Source organism: Otolemur garnettii, unplaced genomic scaffold (genome assembly GCF_000181295.1).
Source record: "Otolemur garnettii isolate 467f Iridium unplaced genomic scaffold, OtoGar3 scaffold00132, whole genome shotgun sequence".
NCBI lineage: Eukaryota > Metazoa > Chordata > Mammalia > Primates > Galagidae > Otolemur > Otolemur garnettii.
Window position 1 is genome coordinate 3,926,350 of NW_003852527.1, and position 7,272 is coordinate 3,933,621.

The following is a 7,272-nucleotide window of genomic DNA, read 5'->3' on the forward strand; positions in this document are numbered from 1 at the left end:
TTATCTTTAAGATACCAAAATGATGAAACATGTAGAAATCAATAAATATATCATATTAACAGAACAAAGAATAAAAATTAACACGTTTTGAAATTAGAACACAAAAAGCATTTGACAAAGTTCAACACCCTTTCATGATTAAAAACAAAATAGAAATACAAGGAAATTACTTAAGCATACTAAAAGTCCACACATAACATTATACTCAACAGTGAAAAACTCAAAGTTTTTCTTCTAAGATTAGTAATAAAGCAGGGATGCCCATGAAACTCCCTGTCAGAGTAATTAGGTAAGAAAAAAAAATAATAAAAGGCACTCAAATTTATTTATTTTCACTAACAATGAACTATGCAAAAAGGAAATTAAGAAAGCAAACTCTTCTATAATCTCATCAAAAAGAGTAAGATATTTAGGAATAAACTTGACCATGGAGTTGAAAGATGTGTACATTGAAAACTAGAAAACCTTTATAAAACAAATTAAAGAAATCTGTGTAGGGACTGGAACAATTAATCTTTCTAAAATATACATACTATTCAAGGTTATCTACAGATTCAATGCAATCTCTATCAAAACTTTAGTGGCATTTTTTATTGACATAAAATAGTTGTGGACATTTAGGGGGTACATATGATATTTTGATACCAATATATAATGTATAATGATCAAATTAGGGTAATTATGATCCATCACCTCAAAAATCACCTCAAAAATTTATCTTTTCTTTTGGTTGGGAACATTATAACTCTTATCTTCTACCTATTTTGATACATACAATAAATTATTGTTAGTTATTATTTCCTTATTCAGTAGCATGTTTTGCACAATAGATAACCATCCTAAAGTTCATATGGAATCTTAAAGGACCCTAGGACCCTACATAGCCAAAACAATCTTGAAAAACACCAAAGTCAGAGGACCCACACTATCTGTTTTCAAATTGCATTATAAAGCTATAATAACCAAAAGAGTATGATATTGGTATAAAAACAGACATATAAACTAAGGGAACAGAATAGAGAGTCCAGAAGTAAACCTTCATGTACATAATATATATATAGTGTCAAATTATCTTTCACAAGTATTCCAAAACCACACAACGGAGAAAGGATAGCCTCTTCAACAAATGGTTTTGGAAAAATTGGACATCTTTGTACAAAAGAATATAAATGGACCCTCATCTTGAATCATATACAAAACTTAATTCAAAATGGATGAAAGACCTAAATGTAAGACATGAAACTATAAAACTAGAAGAAAACAGGACATTGGAATGGGCAATGATTACTTGGACATAACACCAAAAGCAGAAGCAACAATAGAAAAAATAGGTGAGACTACATCAAACTTGAAAATTTCCAAGCAACAAAAGAAACTATCAACAGAGTGAGGCAACCTGTGGAAGAGAGCCTATGGGAGAAAATATTTGTTAACCATATATTGGGTAAGGGGTGAATATCTATCTTAAAAATATCCTACAACTCAGTAACAAAAAAATAAATAAATTACCAACAGGCAAAGGAATTGAACAGATATTTCACTAAAGAAGATGGCTAAGAGGAATAAGAAAGATGCTCAACATCCCTAATCATCAGGGAAACCCACATTGAAATCACCAGACATCACCCTTATACCTGTTAAGATAGGCATTATCAAAAAAAAAAAAAAAAACAGGCTTGGTGGCTCACACCTGTAATCCCAGCACTCTGGGAGGCAGAGGCGGTGGATTGCCTGAGTTCACAGGTTTTAGACCAACCTGAGCCAGAGCAAGACCCTATCTCTAAAAATAGCTGGGCATTGTGGCAGGCGCCTGTGGTCCCAGCTATTTGGGAAGTTGAGGCAAGAGAATCACTTAAGCCAAAGAGTTTGAGGTTGCTATGAGCTATAATGCCACAGCACTCTCCCAAGGGTGACAAAGTAAGACTCTGTCTCAAAAGAAAAAAAACAAGAAAGAAAAAGACAGAAATTTAGTGTGGGTAAGAATGTGAGAATGTCAAAAAAAAAATTAGTACCCTTGAGAACTGTTGGTCTAGCCAAGATAATAAAATGACACAACCACTATGAAAAACAATATGGATGGTCCTCAAAAAATTAAAAATAAAACTATTTTTAATAGTTAACACAGCAATCTCCCTTCATAGGTATATATTCAAAAGAATTGAAGACAGGGTCTCAAGGAGATATTTGCATATCCATATTCACTACAGCATTATTCACAATAGCTAAGAAACAACCTAAATGTCCATTAGCAGATAAGTAGGTAAAGAAAATGTGGTATATACATGTAATGAAATCTTAGCCTTAAAAGAGAAAAATCCTATCACATGCTACAACATTGATGAACCTGGAAGGCATCATGCTGTGAAATGAGCCAATCACATAAAGACAAATACCAAAATGATTCACTTACATTAGGTATTGAAAGCAATCGAACTCACAGAAATAGAAAGTGGGGAAGGGTGGGTTCCAGGCAGTGGGGGAGTAGGAAAACAGGAGGGTGCTGTTCAATGGGTATTGAGTTTTAGTCATGCAAGATAAAAAGTTCTAGAGATGTACAGCAATATGCACATAGTTCACAATACTATAACATGCAAAACTATAATGTGCACTTAAAATTATTCAGAGAGTACATGTATGTCATGTTTTTTCATGATAAAAATTAAATTAAATTGAGACTCATGGTAATTAACTTTTTTGCACCATACTAAGAAATGACCAGAGTCTACTTATACTCAATCTAGGCTTCAGATGTCAAGATATAAAATATTCTGACTAATTTTTTAAAGCCAGGAAGAAACTCTTTTTTAAAGTTATCTTACAAGCAACAAAATATATAACATAGTATTAGACCATAGCTCAAAGTATGAGGTAAATATTAGTCTATATGATATGAACATATATACATTTAAAAAATAAGGTACAAGAAAAGAGAGAACTATTACTTTTAGAAATTTTTCAAACAATATATAGAAATACACTTCCCTTTCAGAAGTTGGAACTTAATCTCCCTCCATTTAAGTACAGTGTGAATTTAGTGATTTACATTCAAAGAACAAAGTATAAAAAGGGAAAAACAGAAAATTTACACTCGAAAATTCTGGCAAACAATAAATTAACCAAGTGATCAGGCTTCAAATCACTAATAATAAGGGATACTGACAAAAGAAACCCTCTGATACAGTGCAATGAGAAAGCCACTTAAAGCTCTACGGTATTAATAATCCCAGATAACATAAATCCAATCTAACCAAGAGAATAGCACTAGACTCAAATTGAAAGACATTCTACATACTTGACAAGTATTCCTCAAACTGAGGAATTATCTGCTAATGGACATTTAGGTAAGCATTCCAAATTGTATATAAAATCAGCACATTGTACCACATAAATGCATTAATGTATACAGTTATGATTTAATAAAAAAAAATTTTAAACTATCAAAGTCATGAAAAATAAGGAAAAACTATGCAGCAAAAAGCAAGATGATATCCTGGAACAGGATCCTAGAACAGAAAAATGACACTGGGGAAAAACCAGTAAAATCGGAATACATTATGTAATTCAATTAATAGTCCTTATATCAATCATCAATCATCTTAGTTCTATCAAATTAGCCAGTTAGGCAAGATATTAACAGCTCAAGTATAGTATCTATTCTTATCAGTTTAATATCTGATATGTCCTCCATCTATACATTAAATAGATTTTTGGAGCAGGGAGTTGGAATAGGAGCTTGCTCCATGCACTCCACACATCGACCTGGTACTGCAGTACCTCCAGGAATGGGGCACCCCTTTGGGGGAATCAAACAAAAAAGATATTAACGTTAGGGGTAAATAGGTGAGGAGAACATGAGAATTTTCTGTACTATCTTTGCAACTCTTTTCTAAAATAAAAGTTATATGAGTTGTGAATATTTGAACATGTGTCAAGGAGCTAACCCAAGTCAGTGATAAGAGCTGACAGTCTCAACATTGAAGCCCGAATGATGCAGTGGTCAGCTGCACAGTCTGTGGAGACAGGACACCATCACACCTGACTTATAAGCCAAACTTAGCCCCTTAACAGATGTGTGGCCTTGGGCAGCTTCGTCTTTCAATGGCTCAATCTCTCCATGGCTGGGGGAGGGAGGACAGGTAAAGAAAGGATAATAGAAATCACCTGTTTCATATGATCTCTGTAAGGATTAAATAACATGGTTTCTATAGAGTATGTATTATAATGCCTGTTTATATAGCAAGCTGTCAATAGAAGTAAACCCCTGGGTGGCGCCTGTGGCTCAAGGAGTAGGGCTCTGGCCACATATGCTGGAGGTGGTGGGTTCAAACCCAACCCCCACCAAAAAACTGCAACAAGAAAAAAAAAGTAAACCCCTATTATTATTATCATAGACACTCCAAAAAGAGAAGACCAAAACAGACAATCTGTTTTAACCCCTTTTTTAGTTTTAAGAAATATGAGACGATAGACATTTGATTCCACAATAAACTACCACTTACAAATTATATTTCCATAGCTCATTTATAAGGCACTTGTTTGAAAACATGCTAATATTTTCCTATAGAGATTATTTCATAAGCACTAGCTGAATAACAAGACAGCCTGAACAGGAAGATTTTACATAATGCACTGGAAGATTATTTATTTATAATAGAGTGGAGTGAGCATGCAGTCTTAACACAGACTGACTTGGATTCAAATCTCAGTTCCACCTCTTAACAGCCAAGATGCAGTAAGCATGCCGTGCTTCCTCAGAGTTCCACTTCCTTCATCTGCACAGATGTGGTCCTAATGGTCCTTATATCACGATCATAAGGTAAAATAAGAATGGCTGAATGATTATTTAGTGGCAGGCGTTATGCCAGGGATATCCATTACCTTATTGAATCAAACAATAGATACTATAAGAATCATACAGATTTTTTAAATGAATCCTCATGGAATTTCTATGAGGATTCAATGAAAAACACTTATCACATGACTGGGCACATTCTTTTTCTCTTACGATTAAGAAGCACTTGCTCTGAGAAGCATATAAAATTGTCTTTATTTCAAGACTATGAACTTGACGAAGACAGGGATTGTGCCTATCTTGTTTTACTGCTGTACTCTCAACCTCCGGCTATTTCTACGGGAAAACAACTATTGGATAAATGTACGAAGAATGAGTTAATTATTTTTCAACACAGCAGTCTTTCAGAAGTTGTACTAAGATATCTACAATATTTTTTAAAATTCCTAGAAGCATATATAAATTTGAAGAGTTTCACCTTCTGAGACTTGAGCTGATATCTCTTCATGAAGGAACACTCAACTATTTAACAAGCTGTGATCTTCTTTGTCCTGATATTCTTTATGGGGCATTTCTCCCTCTCTGAGCCTAACATTTAAATAAAAGTTTTTCTTTTTCATGATTTATGTCATTTATTCCAATTTTCATTAAATCTTGTGTCTAAATAGTCAACATTTACAGAATGTTATGTTCTTTAAATAGAACAAAATTATTGGATACCTATATTTCTTAAATTTTCCATAGGACTATGAAATGAGTCATCTCACCTCTTGTCGGATCACGCTAAGTATCCCTTTGCATACACCTTCTAGCTTCCAACGTTAGACATATCTCAGCTCTCCTTGTGATTCTTTTTGTCCATGTGTGTTTAATTTTCTGTCATTTTAATTGAGCCTCACAAGGAGCAAAGATAAATGTTTGTGTTCAATCTACTATATTAAACTGGATGTCCATAACATCTATAATAATTTGTCTTTATTTCTGGTTTATTAAGTCAGACGCAGTCATTATTTGGCATACAAAACCTAGACGCAAACCTACACCTTCTCTTCTTTTACCTACAATAGCATCTCAAAAGGGAAACTGGACAATTCCCAAAGATGTCCTTGCTGACGAAGAGAAGGGGGGAAGAGAAAATAAGGAAATTAACAAATTGGAGAATAAATATGTCCCAAAACTTTTCCTGGATGAAAACTAAAAATTGTATAGAACCTTAAGTATTTTCTAGTTCAAACCCTAGCCAGTGAAGATTCCCCTTTCTCAATATCCCTGGTGGTCACCTACACTGTATGGGAGCAATTCTAGTGAGTAGTCGCTCACATTTCCACTAGATGAACCACTGCATTTTTGCAGTGTTGTCATTATTTTAATCTCTAGTTTAGCCTTCATGATGGCAAGATACTCAGCAAAGCCAAGTAGCAGAGCACCGGCCTACTGCAGAATCTATTCTAACAAGTATCAGCAGCAACTACAACCAGATCCCAGAGCAGGGGTCCTCAAACTTTTTAAGCAGGGGGCCAGTTGACGGTCTCTCAGACCGTCGGAGGGCCGGACTGCAGGGTCCGGGACAAGTCAGCTGCTAAGCAGGACAGGCAGTGGTGGCAAAAGCAGCCGGTGGGCCGGATAAATGTCCTAGGCAGGCTGCATGTGGCCCGCGGGCCGCGGTTTGAGGACGCCTGTTCCAGAGGCAGCAGTTCTAGTGGCAGCACTTGGGTCTGGGTGAGCACTGTCAGGGCACCAGGTGCCATATGTGTCCACAGGTCATCCTGTGGAGTAATTTTGGGATTTGTTCTTGTACTGGTAGCCTATCACCCTGAATCTCTTGTCTTTACAAAGATTCCTTTTAATATTTTTTAATAATGGGATAATAATCTACTATCCTTTTAATAAATTCCTTTTCTGATTTAAATTAGCTGATTTCTTTTGGGTACAACTAAAAAATATCTGATGAAATTATTGAACTTTTAAATAATAAATTCGATAAAATTTTTTAAAATGTTTAGACAAAAATGAAATAGCTCTTTGGAAATATTAAATGTTGAAAGCTAATATCAACATTGAGATCTACACCCCTTCATAAGAACTCAGTTTCTCAGTTTGAAAGAAGCAGGCTGGTCCTTTAAGTTTTTCTTTTCCCACAGCACTGTACTTCAGTAAATTTCTCCTTTGGAACTAGGAAGCATCAAAGAGAAGCAATGCCAGAAAGTAAGCGGTGTACTACCTTCTAACAGCACTGTGGTGGGAGGCAGTTATTGTAGCCCAGCTGCTCAATGAGTAGAAAATGAGGATTGATGGCCTGTTCAAACAGTTGAGGCTGCATTATTATTTGAGAGAGGAGCAAATATTTCTCCCAAGTACTCTTGAAATTTACTGAAATAATTAATGCTAGTTATATATCTCTGGAATAATATAAAAATTAATTTCCAAACTTCACATAGAGATGTATCAGAGCTTATTGGCCAAGTAAAAACCCATCAAAC

At 35.0% G+C, this 7,272-nt stretch overlaps 1 pseudogene; it reads left to right on the forward strand.

The window, feature by feature from the left end:
• Positions 1-3,627: 3,627 nt before the first annotated feature.
• Positions 3,628-3,796, forward strand: LOC111727939 (annotated as a pseudogene).
• Positions 3,797-7,272: the final 3,476 nt, after the last annotated feature.